The sequence below is a fragment of the Musca domestica genome, unplaced genomic scaffold (genome assembly GCF_030504385.1).
Source record: "Musca domestica strain aabys unplaced genomic scaffold, Musca_domestica.polishedcontigs.V.1.1 36, whole genome shotgun sequence".
Taxonomy (NCBI): Eukaryota; Metazoa; Arthropoda; class Insecta; order Diptera; family Muscidae; genus Musca; species Musca domestica.
The window spans coordinates 5,668,916-5,694,033 of NW_026712318.1; the positions used below are offsets into that span (position 1 = coordinate 5,668,916).

The 25,118-nt window shown below is 36.1% G+C and overlaps 1 long non-coding RNA gene across 1 annotated transcript in view; it reads right to left on the minus strand.

Moving 5' to 3' along the window:
* LOC109611834 (uncharacterized) overlaps positions 1 to 25,118 on the minus strand; it is a 131,276-nt gene that overhangs the window by 85,577 nt on the left and 20,581 nt on the right. The gene's annotated exons all lie outside the window — the stretch shown is intronic.

Genomic DNA, 25,118 nt, shown 5'->3' on the forward strand with positions numbered 1-25,118 from the left:
ATGTATATGTATGTATGTAATTGCACTCTCTGAGAAAATTGTCTGACATTCGTGTACAAAAATTAGTCTGGCATTGAATCAATTAACATCAAGTATGACCGGATTTATACTAGTCAATTATAATTGCCCAAATTGTCAATTTCTTTGTTAGAGAGGTAAATTTAAAGAGAGAGCTCTGCAATTAATCCTCCTCTCTAATCGGCAAACTGAAATTTTCTGCAAAAAAAAGTTAGGGATTCATAACCAGCAACCTTACATTACACTGTGGTCGCAACTATATATAAAAACAAGTAAACAAGCTATAAGTTCGGCCGGGCCGAACTTTGAATTCCTTCCACCATTTGGTACAAATTTTACAATTTTCAAAAAAAAAAAAATATTCTGTTAAAATCTTAAAAATACCGAATGTAGCCGTATATTAGGGTCTATACCACGACGTGAACCTGGATAGGCAATTTTTGTCACAAGCTATTACAATATTCAAATGCGAAACTTCATAGAAAATCTGTTTATAATGTGGCTAAAATCATCAGAATACCGAATATAGGGAGGTACCATGGGGATTATAGAACGTGGTCCTGCACAGACAATTTTCTGTCATAGGCTGTAGTATCCATTACGAACAAAATTTGAAATAATTCCGGTAAATAATGTCGCTAAAATCATCAAAATACCGAATATCGGGGGTTCCGTTATATGGAGGCTATACGAAGACATGAACCTACATGGCCCATTTTCTGTCTTATGCTGTAGTATCTATTGCGAACTTCAAATGCCAAATTTGAAACAATTCCGGTAAAAAAATGTAGCTAAAATCATCAAAATGCCGAATATCGTGAGGTACCGTTATATGGGGGCTATACGAAGACGTGAACCTACATGAACCATTTTCTGTCTTAACCCGTAGTATCAATTACGAACTTTAAATATTAATTTTAAGACAATTCCGGTAAAAATGTAGCTAAAATCATCAAAATACCGAATATCGGGAGGTACCGTTATATGGTGGCTATACGAAGACGTAGGTCCACGTGGCCCATTTTCGATACCAAAAGTTCCGCAGACATAATACATATCTGAGTAAAATGTTATCAACCTACTTTATTTCTTTCGGAAGCTAGAGTGATTTCCACAGACCGATAGACGGACAGACGGACGGACATTGATAAATCGACATAGAATTTTATGCTGATCAAGAGTATATACTTTGTGGGGTCTAAAATGTATATTTCGATATGTTACACACAGAAAGACAAACTTAATATACCCTCCATACTATGGTGGAGGGTATAAAAAAAGAGGGGTAAAGAAAACTTACCTTCATATACTTTTCTTTTCGAAGATTTATAAAGCGAATCTCAAAGGCTATCTCTATAATCCAACCAAATACCAACAATTACCTCAAAAAAATTTCATGCTCCATTCATGCTCGCAATACCAATGGTTCCAAATTGAGTACTATTTTGTACTATTTGTATTGTTTATGTCCAAAATCACTTTTCTCCCAATATCCCAAACAATATTAACAATGCTTGGGCGCCAATAAAATATTAAAATTTTTATACCCTACACCAAAGTGGTAAGGTTATTATGTCTTTGTGAATTTGTTTGTATTATGGAGAAGGAAGCGAGATAAATAATGAAATATTTTTCACGATCTTCATTGAATCACTTTCTGAGTCGATTTATGCATGTCAGTCCGTCCGTCCGTCCGTCCATTCTTGTGAACACAATGCAGGTCGCATTTTTATTCAATTTGATGAAATTTTACAAACAATATATATTTGGCCCAAGGACGAACCCTATCGAAATTGGTTAGAATCGGTTCAAATTTAGATACATATCTTCAACCGATTTCGGGTTAATTGTGCACTTATTGGTCAATATCAGTCCAAAGTTGGCACTTCCGACGAAATTCAGCATAGAAGGAAATACATATAATTTGGTGAAAATCCGTTCAAATATATCTATAGCTCCCATACATATGTTTCATCCGATTTGGGTTTTATGAAGATTGGCTTAGATTTGGTTATAGCTCCCATATATATTTTTACCAAATGGCCAATATCAGTACAAATAACCTGAATTTTTGTTTTATCCGATTTGGGGTTTAAAGTCCGAACACGCGTAATATGCATTCCACAACAATGATCTTTGGTACCAGATATCAGATAAAGCTCTGAAATAAGTGTATCAAATTTTGTCAAGATCGGTTTAGATTTGAATATAGCTCCCATATATATCTTCAACCGATTTCGGGTTAATTGTGCACCAAATAGCCAATATCAATCTAAATAACCTAAATTTTGGCATATCCAACCGAATTTTGTCTAGAAACAAGTACATCAAATTTGCAGAAAATCGGTTCAGATATAGATGGTATCAAAGATTAAAATGTCACCGTTAAATTTAGTGAAAATCGATTCAGAATTGGGTATGCCTCCTATATATTAGTTCCCTCCGAAACCAAACTATAACTGCTATAAAGCCAAATGCTGATAGGTGGTATGATCTACTTAAAATAAATTCTTTAATTACGGGAGCTCTACCACTAAATATGCATAGTGGTGTAGGGTATCATATTTTGACCGACTTCTGACTTTTCTTCATTGTTTTTTTTTTTTTTTTGATATTGTTACTAAATTGTTAAATTGTTACTTATAGGTGAAGGGATAGAGTTGAAAATCTGGTATTGAGGTCACTGGTTTCCGGGGTTTACATATGGAGACATTGAAATAGGTTCTACATAATAAGATATAACAAGTTAAAAAGCAGTAATTTCGGCTGGGCCGAACTTTGAATACCCTCCACCATTTGGAACGAATTTGGAATTTTTCAAAAAATAAAATCCTTAAAAATTTTTAAAAATACCGAATATAGCCTTTATATTGGTGTCTATACGACGTGGACCTACATAGGCATTGTTTGTCATAAGCCATTACCATATTCAAATTCGAAACTTGAAATAAGCGGTCAATTACGTAGCTAAAATCATCAATATATCGTATACAGTGAGGTACCGTTATGTCGGAGCTGTGTGAAGACCTGGACCAGCATAGACAATTTTCTGTCACAGGCTGTAGCATCCATTACGAACTTGAAATACTCGTCTCAAACAATTTCGGTGGGTATTGTACCTAAACTCGTCAAAATACCGAATATAGAGAGGTACTGGTATATGGGGCCTATACGAAGACCTGGCCCTGCATAGACAATTTTCTGTCATAGGCTGTAGTATCCATTACGAATCTCAAATACCAAATTTGAAACGATTCCGGTGAATAATGTCGCTAAAATCATCAAAATACCGAATATCGGGAGGTACCGTTATATGGGGGCTATACGAAAACGTGGACCTACATGACCCATTTCCGAACTTAACCTGCCTACTGGAAAAATAAACAGGTGTGCAAAATTTTAGGCTTATATCTCAATTTGTTCGAAAGATAGCGTGATTACAACAGACAAACGGACAAACAAACAGACAGACGGACATGGCTAAATCAACTTAGAATTTTACGCTGATCAAGAATATATATACTTTGTTGGGTCTGACATGAGTATTTCGAGGAGTTACAAACGGAATGAAAAAGTTAATATACCCTCCATAGTATGGTGGAGGGTATAAAAATGTCAAAATGCCTTCAACGATTTAAATTAAGGATTCAGTTATATTTCCAACCAATTTGGCTTTATGTTGGCGATTCACTTTGTCATAGATAATAAGCACTCCCTGCCAAATATTCCATTATACTGAGCATATAATATTTTCCTTAAGAAATGAGAAATGAGAGACCGAGTGTGCTGGATATTGTGTGCTGAAAAGCAAAAAAATCGAAATCAGAAGGTTATGTTATAATAAAGTCATACCTTACCCTGGCTGTCCATTTTCAATGTCAATCCATCGAGATATGATACAAACATTTGACAACATTTAAAGCTCTGCTTATGACAATTGCCCTGTTCCAGAACTGAATCGATAACCGATTTTCCTTTATGATATCGAAAAAAATCCGAAACAAGTAATGTGGACACTAACTTAATGTTAATGAAAGGACCAATACATAGACATCATACGACCAAGATTTCTGATGTATCCAACAAATACTTAGAGATTTAACTTCACATCTTTTGACGAAGGGTATAACAAATCGTTTAAATGCACAACTCCTGCCAAAAACCTTTTCAAAGTAAAAAAGGACAATATTTGTTTCTTGCCTATTTGTCATCAATACGGCTTAGCTAGAAAAAAACCCTCAACCGAATTTTGTTTTAAATTCTTTCCTAACTAAACATTATTAGTCGTAATTACAGTGGGTGGGGCTGACATAGATGTCAACACCCATTATCCCAGTGACAGGAAGACCTTAAACAGACGCTGCAAATATTTGCTACAAATAAATTTTGGCCGTCATCTTCCCCGTAACCATGGAACTCAAAACATCAGCAACTCCCACACATGTCAAGTAATTTATTATGGCTTTTGTTTGTGTGTGTGTCTCTTTCTCTCTGTGGGAAGTGGGTACACGTGTATGTGTGGGCATTGGTTAATAGAAGAAGAAAACGAAGTACCATGTATGTGCATGTATGTGTGAATGCTGTGAAGTGGGTGAGTGAAGTGAATGAATAAAATCGATGGAAATGTTTACTTAAGTGTTTGTTATTCAATCTCTAACTTATGTACATGCATGTATACAACCCCCCCCCCCCATATATATATACATACATGGCAAATGCATATACATTACACACACACATACACTCAAATATATATGAATAAACCGATTACAAAATTTCGTGACAAGGCAATTTATCAAGCTCAAGCACAAGCTTTAATTTAAGAAAAATACAAACACTCTCGCTCATTGCTGACACCCATTCAAAAAAAGATATGTCGTGTCGGATGTGAATGAGAGAGACTGATGGAAATGCCACCACACATCCATGTAGGTATGTGTGTTGGCACATATAAATGAAAACTTCGAAATAAATACATATAGAACACCCTTAAATAATGTTGTGAATTATGAACATGATATAAATTGCGAGATCAAGTAAAATAATCCAAAAAGCAGAAGAAAAAAAATCGTAAATCAAAGCTTTTACTCTAGGAAATATTTTCATCTTAGGGGGCTTGTTTATGATACAGTTGATTGCCAGTTGTATATCTGTATCTCCTAATGAATGAGGGAAACTACAAGTAAAAAAGGAGATAGTAAAGAAATATTTCATTAATTATTGGGTAGACAACGTGATTCATCAATCGTTGTAGATACAGGACTAAAACACAATCAATCACGCTAATGAATCTTGATAATGAAATGAAATGCGGAATGAAGTTGTATATGCCATTCGCTGCCATCATTCTCAATATAAAGAACGTCATCAGGAGTTTCACATGTCTTCTAATGATTCGGAGATATACAAAGTCATGTGTGAAAATTTTTCTTCGCTACAATTCTGGTGTAGAAAACAGAATCAAATGAAGTTATATCCAGAATTATCGGAGGTAAAATAAAAAATTGGAGAACTACTGAAATGAGCAGAAAACATTTCAACCTCCAATAGACTTCAAGAAAACCCCACACTAAAGCTAGGAGAGTCCCTGAAAATCCATTTTTGAAATCTACGATCAAAACTCAAATAGTCCTTCAAAAATTTCTTCAAAATCACAGATACTAGTTTTGAAATATTCTTTGGGTCTGAAAAAATATTTTTTGAAAATCCACGCTTTTGAGTCTGAAAAAATATTTTTTGAATATCCACGCTTTTGAGTCTGAAAAAATATTCTTTGAAAATCCACACTTTTGGGTCTGAAAAAATATTCTTTGAAAATCCACGCTATTGGGTCTGAAAAAAAATATTCTTTGAAAATCCACACTTTTGGGTCTGAAAAAATATTCTTTGAAAATCCACGCTTTTGAGTCTGAAAAATATTCTTTGAAAATCCACACTTTTGGGTCTGAAAAAATATTCTTTGAATATCCACGCTTTGGATCTGAAAGTGCTTGAAAAATATACAAATAAACTCTGAAAAAATATTCTTTGAATATCCACGCTTTGGATCTGAAAGTGCTTGAAAAATATACAAATAAACTCTGAAAAAATATTATTTAAAAATCCACGCTTTGAAAGTCCTGGTAGTCTCTGAAGAAATTTTCTTTAAACATCCATGCTTATGGCTCTGCAAGTCCTTGAAAAAATATCCTAATAGTCTCTGAAAAAATATTCTTTGAAAATCCACGCTTTTGGCTCTGAAAGTCCTTGAAAAATATCCTAATGGACTCGGAAAAAATATTCTTTAAAAATCCACGCTTTTTGCTTTAAAATTCCTTGAATAATATCCTAATAGAGTTTGATAAAAATATTCTTTAAAAATCCACGCTTTTTGCTTTAAAATTCCTTGAATAATATCCTAATAGAGTTTGATAAAAATATTCTTTAAAAATCCACGCTTTTGGGTCTGAATGTCCTTGAAAAATATCCTGATAGTCTTTACAAAAAATATTCTTTAATAATTTACGCTGAGAGTTCTTGAAACAATATCCTGATAATCTTAAGAAATTTTCTCTTAAAATCCACATTTATGGCTCTGAATGTCCTTAAAAAAATACTCTGATAGTCTTTAAAAATCCACGCTTATGGGTCAGAAAGTCCTTGAAAAATACCCTGATAGTCTCTGAAAAAATATTGTCAAAAATCCATGCTTATGGGTCTGAAAGTTTTTGAAAAATATCCTGACAGTACCTAAAAAAATTTCTTTAAAAATCCACTCTTATGAGTCTGAAAGTCCTTAACAAATATCCTGACAGTATCTGAAATAATATTCTTAAAAATCCATGCTTATTGAAAATATTTTCTTTAATTACCCACGTTTATGGCTCTGAAGGTTCTTCACAAAATGCTCTTTAAAAATCCACGCGTGTCTGATAGTCCTTGAAAAATATCCTTATGTCATAGTCTCTGAAAAAATATTCTCAAAAATCCATGCTTATGGATCTGAAAGTCCATGAAAAATATCCTGGCAGTCTCTGAAAAAATATTCGTAAAAATCCATGCTTATGGATCTGAAAGTCCATGAAAAATATCCTGGCAGTCTCTGAAAAAATATTCTTAAAAATCCATGCTTATGGGTCGGAAGGTCCTTGGAAATATTTTCTTTAAAAATCCACGTTTATGGGTCGGAAGGTCCTTGGAAATATTTTCTTTATAAATCTACGTTTATGGGTCGGAAGGTCTTTGGAAATATTTTCTTTAAAAATCCACGTTTATGGGTCGGAAGGACCTTGGAAATATTTTCTTTAAAAATCCACGTTTATGGGTCGGAAGGCCCTTGGAAATATTTTCTTTAAAAATCCACGTTTATGGGTGGGAAGGCCCTTGGAAATATTTTCTTTAAAAATCCCGGTTTATGGGTCGGAAGATCCTTGGAAATATTTTCTTTAAAAATCCACGTTTATGGGTCGGAAGGTCCTTGGAAATATTTTCTTTAAAAATCCACGTTTATGGGTCGGAAGGTCCTTGGAAATATTTTCTTTAAAAATCCACGTATATATAAACATTTTCTTTCAAAAAAAAAAATACACGCTTACAGGTCTGAAGGTCTCTTTAAACATTTTCTTTAAAAAAATCCGCGTTGTTATGTCTGCAGGTCTTTTTAATCATTTTTTTTTTCAAAAAATCGACACTTATGTGTCTGAAGGTCCTTTTAATCATTTTCTTTAAAAAAATCTACGATGATGTGTCTGAAATTCCTTTTAAACATTTTCTTGAAAATTCCACGCTTATAGGTCTGAAGGTCCTTTAAAATATTTTCTTCCACCATTATGGGACTGAAGATTCTTTTAAACATCTTCTTTAAAAATCTTTAGAATAAAAAAATGAAAAAAGAACTTTAAAATCCACGCTTATAACTCTAATAGTCCTTACAAAAATATACATCAAAATCCACGTTTATGGCTCTGGTGGACCTAGAAGAAATATTCTTCAAAAATCCATGCCTATGGTTCTGATAGTCCTAGAAGAATTTTTCTTTAAAAATCTCCTCCTATGGCTCTGACAGTCTTAACTATGAATTAAGTTCTTCCAATCTCCATTAAATTTCTATTTTATCCTATCTCCAACGAATATGCAAATACTCTCAATCCTATTATTGTTCTGGATCATTTAATTTTTATCCATGCTTAATTTATTGACTTAAAGAGATTTTAGCAACAAATGGATATTTAAATTAAATTAATTAGGTTTACATTAAAAATGTTCTGAAAAAAATCGCTGGGAGTGTTTTAAAGTGTCATAGATACTGAGTTAAAAATGGCCTCCGACTTTATTAATGGCAATCTATGTGGCTGGTTGTATTCACTCGAATGGCCAAAATGAATTTTCAGAGGTCACACATACGCGCAAAAATGTGTGCATGTGTATGTGTGCGTACATCAGCCAGTAACCATTTTGGCAATAAACACACTCGCTCGCGCACGCTCACGCCAACAAATCCCCATTTAATGAACTTGTTCTAGCAGTAAATTTTCAGCCAAAATGCAATTATCTGCATCACAACTGTTAAAATAATAATCCTGCCTATGACACACAAACACGCACACACACACACATATTCACACTCACGCCCAAAAGGGAACCATAAACATGACTTTAATATCATTTAATTGCCAAGTGCACAATGTTACACACCAAATGATAGCCTCCTGCCAGGACCAGTCGGCTTGCAATGTCATTGCATTGCATTGTTAGAATTTCATCTCATTTCGTATCGGGGTGTTAATGTTATTAAAAGCTATGCAAAAATTACGCGAACTGTACAGTTTTAGAGGAGTCTAGAATTGCGCCTCCGAAAGCTTTGAGGGTGAGATTTGGAGTTTTACATTAAATGTACTAGATGGTAGCATTGGATCAGAATGTCAACACATCCAAACCAATTTCGGAATATTCGTATTCGAACAAGCGTATGGGTATTTCTAGTGTCCATCAATAGTCCATCGGTGGCATATTAATACACATACATAATTATACCACGAGTCCATCACAAAAAGTTAGACAGTAAATGAATGGAATGGAAAATGGAAATATAAATGGACCCTTAGGTATTTACCTACAGCTAACTTTGGAAGGGAGTATCTGATTTCATCCACGTTTCTACAAAAGGTCATAGAAATCTAAGTTCTATTGTTATAGAAAGCTAAGTTCCACCATTTGGAAGGAACTCGCAAAAACCTGTTGCTCTTCTAAACTACGAATTCGAAATACTTGAACATATATGGACCCCCATAACACCTTTAATCTGTTGGTACAGTTATATAGGGCCTATACCGAAAAAGTGTACCTACCCATTTTCAATACCACCAAGTAAAAGAGATGTTAGTTCGGCCGGGCCGAACTTTGAAACAAATTTTGTAATTTTCAAAAAAATAAAATCCGTTAAAAATTCTTTTGAAATCATAAAAATACCGAATGTAGCCGTTATGTTAGGGTCTAACGACGACGTGGACCTGTATAGGCAACTTTTGTCATGAGCCATTGAATTATTCAAATGCAAAACTTGAAAAAAAATCGGTGAATAATGTGGTTAAAATCATTAAAATACCGAATATAGGGAGGTACCATGGGAGCTATACCAAAACGTTGACCTGCAAAGACAATTTTCTTTCTAAGCCAGTAATACCCTTTACGAACTTCAATTAACAATCTGAAAACAATTCCGTTGATTAATGCCGGTAAAATCATCTAAATACCTAATATCGGGAGGTACCGTTATATAAGGTATATAGGAAGGCGTGGACCTTCACAGAGAATTTTTTTGTCATAAGCTGTAGTATCCATTACGAGCTTCAAACACCAAATGTGAAACAATTCCGGTGAATAATGTCACAAAAATCATCAATGTACCGAATATCGGGAACTACCTTTATATGGGGGCTATACCAAAACGTGGACCTGCACAGACAAGTTTCTGTCATAGGCTGCAATATCCATTACGAATTTCAACTACCAAATTTGAAACAATTCCAGTTAATAATGTCGCTAAAATCATCAATGTACCGAATATCAATCAATGTACTACCTTTATATGGGGGCTACACCAAACACGTGGACCTACATGGCCCATTTTCAATACCAAAAGTCCGGCAGACATAATATACAATTGTGCAAAATTTTATCAACATACTTAATTTCGTGCGGAAGCTAGAGTGATTTCCACAGACGGCCAGACGGATAGACGGGCGGACATCGCTAAATCGATATAGAATTTCATGCTAATCAAGAATATAAAGGGTTAGATTAAGAAACTGCCACCAAATTCAGACTGTTGTCATTTCCAAGCCCCTTGTCCGACTGCTGTTAAAATTATTCCAGTGATAGCTCATTATATTGTTTACAAGCGTACAAAACCATTTCGGTTATAATTTTCCAGAAAAAAAAAGTTATTCGTGGTGGAATTCAAGCGTGATAGTGTGATTTCTTTATAATTGGCTGAAAAACCACAAGTGGCCATTGTTAGAGCACTCCAGCATTTAGATATGAATATTTTTTTTTTGTCTCGTACTATCGCTCGTTACCGTGCGATGCGTAGCCCGACGTCAAGGAAGTGGACGTAAGAAAACAGCAACATCAGCAGAAATGGTGAAGAAGCGACTTGATCGGAACATGCGTCGCAGTAGCCGAAAAATGGCTCATGAGCTGACCGCATCGCAATATTCCATTCGGCAAATATTGAAAAATGAGCTCGGGATAAAGCCATTGAAATATCAAAAAGTGCAAGAACTTACACCGCAACAGAAAGAAAATAGACTCAGAAGAGCTAAAGAGTTGCTTTGCTTAGCCGAAAGTGGTGAACTGTCGAATTTGATTTTCTCCGATGAGAAAACATTCGTTGTCCAGCAGTTTGTAAACAAGCAAAATGATCGTGTTTACATGCCAAAGAGGTTAGATGATAATGGGGACCTTTGGTTGGCTACCAGAACTCAAGCGCTAGCCATGGTGATGGTGTGGGCTGCCATAACAGCGGTAGTCGCTCTCCGCTCGTATTCATCGACCGTGGCATTAGAATAAATGCCGAATATTATCGGGAAAATATTCTGGGGGTTTGTTAAAGCCTTGGGAACATAAATATTTTGGCCGCAGACCTTGGATATTCCAACCGGACTCAGCACCATCGCACTCAGCACTCGCCACCCAAGAATGGTTACAAAATGAGTTTCCTCGCTTCATTTCCAGCGCACAATGGCCACCAAAATCTCCGGACACCAATCCTTTAGACTATTGTGTATGGAGTATTTTGGAAAGCAAGGCTGCCACTAAGAAACAACCAAAGTGTCGATCACCTCAAGCAAACGCTTCGCCGGGAATGGACCAAAATACCGGAGAGCAGCATTCGGGCAGCATATGATTGGATATGGTTTCATTGGTCGTTTGAAGGCCATAATTAGTGCCAAAGGTGACCAGTTCGAACAAATCTAAACTTATTCTAAACTTTAATGCTATTTCCGACATTTTTTGCTTTCCGAAAGCTAGGTATTCCCTGCCTTACCCCCTGGTAAACATTAGCATCATTTTCCACTAATAAACAAACATTGTTTTTATAAAAACAACAAGAAAGGAATAAAGCCTGACCATTTTGCAACAACAAAATTCATTCAATAAAATTAAAAAAAGAGAAAATTATGGTATTTGACTTTGTTGCAGTTCTTTTATCTCACCCTGTAGGTATAGCCCCCCACATTACGGAACTCCTGCATTTTGGGAATTTTGAGTACAGCCGATAAATCAAGTTTTCAAATGGTGGTGGATACAAACATCCAGCCCAGCCAAATTTGCCTTTGTTTTTACATGGTTTAAAATAACAATATTCAAATTGAAATAGCAGTTCTCGCATATTTCCAATAATATTTATGTAAATTTAATGCATTCATTTTATACACGTAGTTTACAAAATGTACACATGCCAACACAAATATATTGATAGTATGTTCACTAGTATTTATTTATCCCTAATTGACTCGTTAGAACGCAAATTTTTGTTATTCAAAATTATCACACATTTTTAGAGCCGTAACGTGATTTATTTACATTTTAATGCCAATATAATGTTCAGTCCGATATTCAAATGACTGTTGTTCGTTTAAGTGCACATAAATATTATTACTTGAATGGACGGGGGGTAGAAATAATATTTCCAAAAATGCACAAGTTCATATAGATGTGTGTGTTAATAGATACATTTCTAAATAAATCAATTCGGATGATTGGTTTTGAAAAACAAAATAACAATTATTTTAAAAACTTAATTTTCAAATTCCAACAAAGTTCATACATATTTGAATACTTTGTTGTAGTTGATGTGATTTTTTTTTAAAATGAAATGTAATGATGCATGGATGCCAATGCTTTTTGACTTCGGATGTTGAAAATATGCTAGGGAATTAAGAATTATCTGCAGGAAAATATTTTATATTTATACCCTACAACACTATGTGTTGGGGATATTATAAGTTTGATTGGGCCAAAAATTAATTATGCAACACCTCGAAATATTTATTTTCCACATAGGAAAGTATATATGGATCTTCCTATCCTATGTCCGTCTGTCTGTTCATGTTAATTTGTAATCACTCTACAGGTCGCAATTATGGCCCGATCTTCACGAAATTTAGAATGGAGTGGGGCTAGGGTCAGAATAGAACCCTATTGTTTCTGGAGATGATCGCATAGTATTTAGGGGTTAAAATTGACCAAAAACTAAAAAATTTGCTGAATTTGCAGTTGCTCTACAGGTCGCAATTATAGACTAATCGACACGGAAGTTAGCATGACGCTGGAGCTTAGGGTTGGGCAGAAGTCTTCCAATTTTGATGGTCATCGGGTAATATTTAGTGGGTGAAATATGATAGTCAAATTTTCTATTAAACCGCGATCAGGTCAATTCTGACCGTAATGTAGATTCCGATAGTAATTATATCGGATATATATCATTCAGTGACAGCTCATTATATTGTTTAAAAGCGTACAAAAATATTTTGGTGAGAATTTTCCAGAAAAAAAAATTATTCGTGGTGGAATTCAAGTGTGATAGTGTGATTTCTTTATCATTGGCTAGAAAACCACAAGTTCGAGCACTCCAGCATTTAAATGTGAATAAATCTTTTGTCTCGTCTCGTACCATCGCTCGTTAACGTGTTACTGGTAGCGTAGCCCGACGTCAAGGAAGTGGACGAAAGAAAACCTCAACATCAGCAGAAATGTTTCGAAAAGTAAAGAAGCGACTTGATCGAAACCCAGTGGCCGAAAAATAGCTCGTGAGCTGAACATATCACAATATTCCATTCGGCAAATATTGAAAAATGAGCTCGGGGTAAAGCCATTGAAATTCCAAAAAGTGCAAGAATTTACACCGCGACAGAAAGAAAATAGACTCAAGAGAGCTAATAAGTTGCTTCGCTTGGACGAAAATGGTGAACTGCCGAATTTGGTTTTCTCCGTCTCCGATGAGAAAACATTCGTTGTCCAGCAGTTTGTAAACAAACAAAATGATCCTGTTTACTTGCCAAAGAGGTGAGCAGAAAATGTGCTCCTTCGCTTGGCCACCAGAACTCAAGCGCCGGCCATGGTGATGGTGTGGACCGCCATAACAACCGATGGTCGCTCTCCGCTCGTATTAATCGACCGTGGCATCAGAATAAATGCCGAATATTATCGCGAAATTATTCTGGAGGGTGTATTAAAGCCTTGGGGGCCTAAAAATCTTGGCCTCAAACCTAGGACTTTCCAACAGGACTCAGCACACGCCACCCAAGAATGGTTACAAAAAGAGGTTCCTCGCTTGATTTCCAGCGCACAATGGCCACCAAAATCACCGGATTCCAATCCGATGAACTATTGGCCACCAAAATCTCCAGATTCCAATCCGATGAAATTTTGGCCGCCAAAATCTCCGGGTACCAATCCGTTGGACTATTGTGTCTGGAGTATTTTGGAAAGCCAGGTTGGCACTAAAAAATACCAAAGTATCGATCAGCTCAAGCAAGCACTTCGCCGAGAATGGGCCAAAATACCGCAGTGCAACATTCGGGCAGCGTGTGACGGTTTCATTGGCCGTTTGAAGGCCATAATTCGTGCCAAAGGTGACCAATTCGAATAAATCTAAACTTATTCTAAGATTTGATGCAATTTTCGATTTTTTTTTTGTTTTTTATGGCGTTTTGCTTTGTTGCAGTTTTTTTTTCTCTCACCCTGTATATACTTTATGGGGTCTAAGACGAATATTTGGGGATGTGAAGTTGATACACCCTCCTTTCCAATGTGGAGGGTATAAAAATACTTTTTTCTCACAGAATCTATTGCTAACGCTTCACTTAAATAATAAAGAGAGAGAGAGAGAGAGAGAGAGAGAGAGTAGTAAAGAGAAACCAGAATGTGTATGCCCTACATCACAGGGTGGTCAGGGTACTATGTCATTGTGCATTTCTTTGTAACAGGCAAAAGGAAACGAGATAGACCCATAGTTCCTTTTGATGATCTGCATAGAATCACATTCTGAGTCGATTTGTGCATGTCCGTCTGTCCGTCCGTCTGTCCATGTATTTTTGTAAACAAAGTACAGGTCGCATGCATTGCCCGATTCAGATGACATTTTGCACAAATAATTTGTTTGACCCAAGGTCGAACCCTATTGAAATTGGAGATAATCGGTCAAAATATATATACCTCCCATATATATTTTCGTTCAATTTGCCGTATATTGTGTACCAAACTTCTAATATCAGCCCGAATAGCATGGAATTTTGCACATACAACAAAATTAGGCCTGGAAATAAGTATGCCAAATTTGATCGAAATCGGTTCAGATATAGATATAGCTCCCATATATATTGTTCATCCGATTTGTTATTTTTATCCTCCGCAATCGTAATATGCACTCTGTAACAACAATATTTTGGGGAATATATAAAATATAACACAGAAATACCCTTGCTAAATTTTATCGAAATCGGTTAATATTTGGATATAGCTCTCATATATATATTTTCGTCCGATTTGCCTTTTATTGTGCACCAAACGTGTAATATTAGCCCAAATGGAATGGAATTTGATATAGCTATAGCTCCCATATATATTGTTCATCCGATTTGTTGAATATGCCCAGCATAGCTGTAGTATGGACTCCGTAGTAACGATATTCATATTTTCAGTGTCTCACATTTTTTTCCAGGACAAGAAACTTTTGGCCATACATCTGGAGACTGACCGAAATTGTCCCTCTTTGTAATTCTTTGTTATACTTTCATAACTAAGGAAACAAATATTACCTAAATGTGGCGTTTATCACATAATCGATTCTAATCAAAATTATTTGACATTTAAAATCCTCCAAAAACTTTTAGTTTGTAGGACAAATAACCAAATTTTCAACCTTGTAAATTTTCTCCTCATTCGAGCATAAAGTTTAAATAAAATTTACACAAAACTTAACACCTCAACACTCTCGAACAGTTCTCAGTCACACTTGGAATAACAAAGTAATTACCACCTCAACTTTCACAAGTACACAATGGAGAGAGGAAAATCCGCCACCGCTGATGGGTTCAGGGAAAACTTTTGAAAAAAAAAAATCCCGCTGCGACAGACACCTGCATACCGAATAATTTTCACTTTGGAAAACCTCAAAAACACAATGAAGTCAGTTAACGCGAAGGTATGTAATTTTTGCTGCACAGTGGCAGAAATTTGTAGCATTGCTAAACTATGAAGTATTAATGGGCACCAACTATGGGATATGAAATAAAAACTGTGGGATATGAAATAAAAATAATAGAATTAACCAATGAAATGTTTAAAAAAGTATCAGTCGGATGTGGCGACAGAAATATACCCTTAGCTTGTGTCTGATAATAAAATATATTTTGTCTTGACTATTCAAAATGTTGCCACTTTAATGAGATGGTACCGAAGGAGTGGGCTAATAGTTTCCATTTCGTTTGGTTTGGACTATATCGACACTTCCTTTCCATCATTTAAGATAGTTGTATGTATTTTTATTTCGACTTTTGTGGAATTAATTGGAAATCAAGTTTTCTTATATTTTGTTGGAAAGGTACACGAAATGGTGGACCGACAATTTCCATATTTACATTACATATGTTGCTTATGGAAATATTATTATTTTTACACTTTGTGGGGAAGGAACGGGCCGATGAATTCCGTATTCACACTGGAACTAATATCGATGAAATTATTGCATTCTTGGGAGTTTGAAGAAACATTGAAAACGATTTTTTTTTTAATTTTATGACACTTGAATTATTTCAAAATGAGATCTCGAGTTTAGTAAAAGAGTTATAAGTACCCAAAATGATGAAACTTTGTGGGTGAGCTACCAGAAGTAGCGGTCCGATATATTCCGTCTTTTACGCCAGAGCTTGTGTTGTTGTGTTGAAACATTGAGATGTGCTAGGTTTGAAAATAATTTGATAGTCATATTGCGTTTTATGAGTTTAACGTCTATTCAAAATATTGACTCTTTGTGTGGAAGGTACCTGAAGGACATCTCATATACACACCAGGCCTTTTGTAATTAAAACATGTTTTGTTATTAAAAAAAAAATGTTGGGAAGAGAATTGTATGCTTATTTCGCACTTCATAAGAGTTATAATTATTCAACATTTTGACACTTTGTGGGGGAGGTACATGATCGAGTGGGCCGATATTGTCAATTTTCGCACTTCAAATAGCACTGGCAAATATATTGGAATTTGCAAAGTATGCACGAAATTGGATGGTCCTTTCTTGTTCTCTACAGTAAATTTTTTTCTGCGAAATTTTTGAAGTTTTGTGGGATGATACCAAAAGGAGTGCCCATCTCCGATTTAAGTTTGACAATAATATGATATCGTTCAAAGATTGGATCAAATAGGATACTACCTTCAAAAGTTATGGTGCGTACCAGCCAGCCATACAGCGTGAGATGAAAAATCCCCATAAGCTTTTTATGCAGGTCCACGTCTTCGCATATCCCCCTATATAACTGCTTTCATTTAAATGGTAGTTTTCGTTTTTGTTTTTTAAATCTTTTAAGTTCCTTTCAAATGGTGGAGGGTATTAAAAGTTCGTCCCGGCCGAAATTAAATGCTTTTTTACTTGCTTTTAATTATAGCAGACAAATTTAACACTTTTTCCGAACTCGCTGCAAAATAGCTTGTATTTTCATTGTCCGCAGTTACTTCTGATGTTTGCCCTAGAATTACAGTCTGAGTCGAGTTTTGTATGTCCTTCCGTCTGTCTATCTATTTTTGTGAACAAAATGCATTTCGTATTTATTGTCTGATTGAGTTGAAATTTTCAATAAATCATTTGTTTGGCCCAAGGACGAACCCTATTGAACTTAGTGATAATTTTATAGAGATCGGTTTAGATTTGGATATGGCTTCCATATTAATATCAACATCCTATTTCTCGATTATTGTTCATCGTTTGGTGAAACTAATCGGACCGCCCGGCTTTTGACCTTACCTTACTGGTTCTAAAACGATGCTTTGCAGGAGAATTTACCTAAAAATTCATAAAAATTACGGTTTCAACACTAAATTTTTATACCCTACAACACTTTGTGTTGGGGGTATTATAAGTTTGATTGGGCCAAAAATTATGTAACTCCACGAAATATTGATTTCCCACATAGGAAAGTATATATGGATCTTCCTATATCCCCCAGCTGAGTCGATCTAGCTATGTATGTCCGTCCGTCTGTCCATGTTAATTTGTAATCACTCTACAGGTCGCAATTATGCTCCGATCTTCATGACATTTAAAATGTAGGTGGGGTTAATGTCAGAATAGAACCCCATTTCTTTTGGAGATGATCGCATAATATTTAGGGGTTGAAATAGACCAAAAACTGAAATATTTCCTGATTTTGCAGTTGCTCTACAGGTCACAATTATAGGCCAATCGTAAGTTAGCATGGGGCTAAAGCTTTGGGCTGGGCAGAAGCCTTCCAATTTTGATGGTCATCGGGTAACATTAAGTGGTTGAAATAGGCCATAGCATTTGTGATAAATAAAAGTCAAATTTTCCATTAAACCTCGAATGTTTTTAATGCCGGCGAAATCACAAATAGACGAACAGGTCAATTCTGACCGTTACGTAGATGCCGATACTAAAAATATCGGATATATATAGCGAAATATATACAATGTATATATACAAAGAAAGGGGATGTTAGCTAGAATGCTTATATCTCTAGAATGGCTGGAGCGATTTTGACAAATTTTGTAAATTTAGAATGCCCTTTCGGCATAAAAGTATAAAATCTAAAAAAAATCGCATAAAAATATGCTAATAATGATGTTAATATAGATTTTGTAGTATTTTGTAGTATTTTGTGACATTTTGTTATTTTTTCATTTATTTTATCGCATGCGATTTTTTCAATTTGACTTAGTATTGAAATGTATATTTTGTAATATTTTTTCACCTAACAACACAGGTTGGGGTTATTATTTACATTCTGCTTTTATCGTCCGATCCTCACGAAAAAGGGTAGGGTTAGGCACAGAAGGGCTAGTCCTACTGTTTTCAAAGAAGTCCGCAATATATTAAGGGGTTGAAATGGACCAAAAACAGAAAAAAATCCTGATCACACGATTGAAGCCAATCGACACGCCTGAGAAGATAGTTAAGCACTGTGAAGAATTCTAGCATTTTGGATGGCCATTGGATTATATTTAGCCGTAAAATGAGCCACAAAAACTAACAGCACGACTGAGCGCATAAATATCGGGAAAATGTCCCTGGTCAAAATGCTAAGGGCAATATCTGGGCAGTGCTCCGTGACATAATTTCAAAAACGAAATCTTCCAAAATTGATTTGGACATAAGAGGGCTTCTCACATATTGTAGTGTTGTAGGGTATCACATGGTCGGCCCCGCACGACTATAGCCTTTGCTTACATGTTTTTTAATATATTTGAATTCCTGACGTTGGGTAAGACTTAGACTTTTGATTACTTCTGGAGTCTTTAGTGGAATTGTATGAAAAAATTGTAGAATATTTTGGCATATTTAAACGCGGTTTTAAACCATATTTTGAAAAATCGGACCAAAAATGGGTCTTTGGTGACTAGCTTGAGGGGTACGATTTTTGACCGTATAATCCTCGTTTTGCTGTCAGTTTAATATGGAAGATATATAATAGCTCAAAGAAGCTTTAAAGGCTTCATGGAATTTTTTTTTAGAATCCTTGGAAAACTCATAGATGCAAAAATAGTTCACTCACTAATGCCTTGAATAGAATTGAATTCTATTGGTTACTGAGACCAAATTACTAGACATTAAACCTTTATCGATAATGTATTTCCATAATCGAGAACACACTGATCTCGATAACTGATGCCAAGTATCCTCGATTTTCAGTTTTCCCGTATGTTGCAACACACAACCTCATTTGAGGTAACTTCTCAATGCTGTCCATATTTTCAATTGGCTTTGCAAAAATTTACACCTGCATACCCATTCTCATCGTCGAAGAAATTTTCCCAAAACAACAGTCTTGTATACATATTTTCTAATAAAGTAACATTTTATCACGTTTGATTTGACTTCTCCAACCATTACTGCAGAACCTTCAGACAGTTCTTTATAATTTCGGACCCAACATCAATGGCCTTGTTGTTATCGCACAAAGTTAATTCATTTCTGTTTTTATACCCTACACCACATAGTGGTAAGGGTATTATGTCTTTGTGCATTTGTTTGTAACATGGAGAAGGAAACGAGATAGACTCATTGTTACTTTTGAGAACCTTCATAGAATCACTTTCTGAGTCGATTTATGCATGTCAGTCCGTCTGTCCGTCCGTCCGTCTGTCCATGTATTCTTGTGAACAAAATGCAGGTCGCATGTATTATCCGATTGAGATGAAATTTTCCAAACAATATTTTTTTGGCCCAAGGACGAACCCTATTGAAATTGGTGAGAATCGGATCAAATTTAGATATAGCTCCCATATATATCTTCATCCGATTTCGGGTTAAATGTGCACCAAATATCCACTATCAGTCCAAATTACCTGAATTTTGGCACACCCAACCGAGTTCGGCCTAGAAGCAAGTATATCAAATTTGGAGAAAATCGGTTCAGATATAGCTATAGCTCCCATATATATCTTTCATCCGATTTGATCTTGAAGTCCCTCACATTCCTACTATGCATTCCACAACCGTGATATTTGGTACCAGGTATTAGATGGAGCACAGAAATAGCTGTTTTAAATTTTATCGAAATCGGTTCAGATTTGGATATAGCTCCCATATATATCTTCATCCGATTTCGGGTTAATTGACCACCAAATGGCCAATATCAGCCCAAATGGCCCGAATTTTGGCACATGTGACCGAGATTAGCCTTAAAGCAAATACAACAAATTTGGAGAAAATCGGTTCAGAAACAGCTATAGCTCCCATATATATATTCATCCGATTTCGGGTTAAATGTGCACCAAATGTCCACTATCAGTCCAAATTACCTGAATTTTGGCACACACAACCGAGTTCGGCCTAGAAGCAAGTATATCAAATTTGGAGAAAATCGGTTCAGATATAGCTATAGCTCCCATATATATCTTTCATCCGATTTGGTGTTTAAGCCTCTCACATTCGTAATATGCACTCCACAAGAATGATATTTGGTACCAGATATAAGATACAGCCCAGAAATAGCTGTTTTATATTTTATCGAAATCGGTTCAGATTTGGATATAGCTCTCATATATATCTTCATCCGATTTCGGGTTAAATGTGCACTAAATGGTCAATATCAGCCCAAATCACCAGTCTAGAAGCTAATACGTAAAATTTGGAGAAACCCGGTTCAGAGATAGCTATAGTTCGTAAAATGCACGATAGAATTAGATAGATTTTGATTTTGTACCAAATATCTCATAGAGCTCTGAAATGCCCTGCATAAACCTTTTTACGAGAGCTCTACTAAATATGCAAAGTGGTGTAGGGTATCATATAGTCGGCCCCGCCCGACTTTTGAGCTTTCCTTACTGTTTTTTTTTTTTTTGTTTTCATTTTTAAAAGAAAATTCTGCCAAATGAAAAAAAAACGACAACAACACACAAAAGCGGGATGAAAAACAAGACCAAAGTTGATTTGTTCTTGTTCTTCCCTGTCAGTTATGTTCTTTTGCCACATCCTTGAGACAAACTGATAGCCGAGTGTAAACGTAAAGTATGGCCTGAGCATTCTTGAAGTGCTACTTACTGAAGACACACTTCACGAACCCGCTGTACATACAATGCTGCGGTTGCAAACACCCAGCAAGGACTTGTACGTGTTGCCACGTTGTAGCTGCTTTGTAGTCAATTTGATTATGCCATTGAAAGGCAGATGCAGGAACGAACATGCCACCCCACGGGTCATTGGAAATGGCAGCCGTGGCAACAGCAGCAGCATTGAAAACAAGGACGAAACTGTTAAATCAACATGAATAATATGAAACCAATGTGGTTGGGTTGCAGCGTCGGAGGCGATGGAGGCGGCGGCTGCAAGACAGAACCCAAAATTGTTGCAAGCGAAATGTTGAAGTTGATAGAAACAAGACGTCGGTTAAATTGGTATTGTTGGTGAGTTGGTAGCTGGTAGTTCTGGCAACGAGCGCTAATAACGATGTGGATAAGCATAACAAAAATAATAATGACGATGATTGGGCGCTGCTGCACCAGATCGAGGAAGACCCAAGTAAGGAATTACTTAAAGTTCACACACACACACAGATACAAACAGCCACGACCATCGATGATAGCAAATGCCATCAAGAATTGTTGTTTAAAAATCTAATAACATCTGGTTACCTTCACTGTCCGTGTGCTGATAGGAGGAAAAAATTATTTCTGAAGGTCGGTGCGAAGAAGAAAATATATGTATAAATTAAATTCTTAATGGGAAGTTTCATACGCATTCGGGAAGAAGAGTGAAAAGTTGCAGCAAAAAATTTCAATATTCTTTGAACTCCTAGGGCAGTATTTTTTATATCCTTCACCAGTATTTTTTATATCCTTCACCATACATAGGGTATATTAAGTTCGCCTTTTCGTTTGTAACTCATCGAAATACTAATTTTAGACCTAACAAAGAATACAGGGTTGTCCATATTTGACGGACCCATCTGGCAACGCCATAACTTTTGACAGAGATGTCACATCGCTTAATGACATACCGCGTTAGAAGCGTCAGTCCAAGCGCCTTCTAAGAACACCATTAAGCGTTTATACGAAAAATTTTCGACTGGTAAGGCTCTTTCTAATCCGAAGAGGCCATATAAAAGTCGACCAAGGCGATCGGCCGAGAATATCGCTGTCGTACTAGCCAGTGTTGAGAGGTCCCCAAGAACATCCCAAAAACACCGTTCTCAGCAGTTGGGCATGACTCGGTCCACTTTACAACGGATTATTCGCATTGATTTGCATTTGTTCCCGTACAAAATTCAATTGACGCAAAGAATGTTGGCCGCGGTCAGGCCTCGTCGATTGGAATGGGCCCAAAGAGTCATGGGTCCGTCTAATATGGGTGACCCTGTATATATTCTAGATCAGCATCAGATCCTAAGACAATTTAGCCGTGTCTATTCGTCCGTCCGTCCGTCTTTCCTCTGTTGTAATCACGTTGCAGTCAAAATGAATTTGTCTGCAGGTCAAGTTCTAAGGTGGGATATATCGGTCCACGATATCATATAGCCCCCATATAAGGGTGCCCCCGATATTCGTTATTTTGATGATTGTAGCCAAATCTTTTAATGAAATTGTCTGAAAATTCACAGAGAAGTTCCTCCTGAGTACTTTATAATGGTACCTCCCGATATTCGGTATTTTGATGACTTAAGCTACATTTTTCAATGGAGTTGTCTGAAAATCCACACAAAAATTTTCTTCTGAGTACTTTACCCTATGGAAGAGAATTGTATGTAGAGGTCAGTTATATCGTGTAGCCCCCATATAACGTTACACACCGATATTCGGTATTTTGATGACTGAAGCCAAAGTTTTCAATGGGATTGTAAGAAAATCCACAAAAGGAGTTCCTTCTGAGCACCTAATCCCCTGGAAGAGAATAGAATGTATAGGTTAGCTATATCGTAAAGCCCTCATACAACGGTAGCCCCAAAATTCGGTAATTTGATGATTTCAATGACATTTCTTACCGGAATTGTTTCAAAATTTTCATTTGAAGCTCGTAATGGGTACTACAGCCTATGACGAAATATTGCGTATGTAAGTACACGTCTTCGTACAGCCCTCATATAACGGTGCACCTCGATATTCGGTATTTTGTTGATTTTAGCAACATTTTTTATCGGAATTGTTTTAAATTTCACATTTGAAGCTCGTAATAGGTGCTATAGCCGATGACAAAAAATTACTTATGCAGAACCACGACTTCGTATAACCGTCATATTTCTCGCCGTATTTCTCGACGGAATTTTTTGGGAATTTTTTAAGATCCTTCAAAATGGTGGAGGGTATTAAAAGTTCGGTCTGACATAACTTAGCTGCGTTTTTACTTGTTCCTTAATAAAATGATAAGCATTAAGGTATACGATTTCTACTTAATAGTGCACCAAATGTCCAATATAAGTCCAAATGAGCTGGATTTTGGCACAATCAACCGAATTCAGTCTGGAAGCCGATACATCAAATTTGTACATCAAAATGCACTCCACAAGAATGATATTAAGTAGCAGATATCAGATATAGCCCAGAAATACCTTTGCCAAATTTTATCAAGATAGGTTCAGATTTGGATATAGCTCCCATATATATCTTCAACCGATTTCGAGTTAATTGTGCACCAAATAGCCAATATCAATCCAAATGACCTGAATTTTAGAACATCTGATCGAATTTAGCTCCCATATACAGGCTGAGATAAAAACTGCAAAACCCACGTCGCAGTGGCCGAGAAATGGTCCGTGAGCTGAACATATCGCAATATTCCATTCGATAAATATTGAAAAATGAGCTCGGAGTAAAGCCATTGAAATTCCAAAAAGTGCAAGAACTTACACCGCAAATGAAAGAAATGGAATTTGGTTTTCACCGTCTCCAATGAGGAAACATTCGTTATCCAGCAGTTTGTAAACAAACAAAATTATCATAATTACTTGCCAAAGAGGCCAGCTGAAAATGTGCACCTTCGGTTGGCCACCAGAATCAAGCGCCGGCCATGGTGATAGTGTAGGCCACCATAACAGCCGATGGTCGCTCTCCGCTCGTATTAATCGATCGTGGCATCAGCATAAATGTCGTATATTATCGCGAAAATATTCTGGAGGGTGTATTAAAACCTTGGGCACGCAAACATTTTATCCGCAGACCTTGGTCATTCCAACAGGATTCAGCCCCATCGCACTCAGCTCGCTCCTCCCAAGAATGGTTACAAAATGATCTTCCTCGCTTCATTTCCAGCGCACAATGGCCACCAATATCTCCATGAACAAATCCGTTGAACTATTGTGTCTGTAGTATTTTGGAAAGCAAGGTTGGCACAAAAAAATACCAAAGTGTCGATCACCTCAAGCAAGCACTTCGCCGGGAATGGGCCAAAATACCGCAGAACAACATTCGACGGTTTCTTTGGCCGTTTAAAGGCCATAATTCGTGTCAAAAGTGATCAATTCGAACAAATCTAGACTTACTCTTAAATTTTAGGCTATTTCCGATATTTTTGCTTTCATAAAATCAAAAAAAAAAAAATAAATAAAAAAAATTATGGCGTTTGACTTTGTTGCATTTTTTTATTTCACTCTGTATATATTTCATCTGATTTGGTTTTTAAGTCCCTCAAATTCGTAAAATGCATTCGACAACAGTGATATTTGGTACGAGATATCTTATAGAGCTCGGAAATACGTTTCGCAAATTTTATCAAGATCGGATCAAGACTTGGATATAGCTCCCAAATATCCTTAATCCGATTTCAGGTTTATTGTGCAAATAATGACTAATAACAGCCCAAAATGGAGTGAATTTCGGGACGTGCATTTTAATTTTGTGGAACTCGGCTCTGATATGCATATATTTTTTTATTAATCCTTCTCGAAATTATA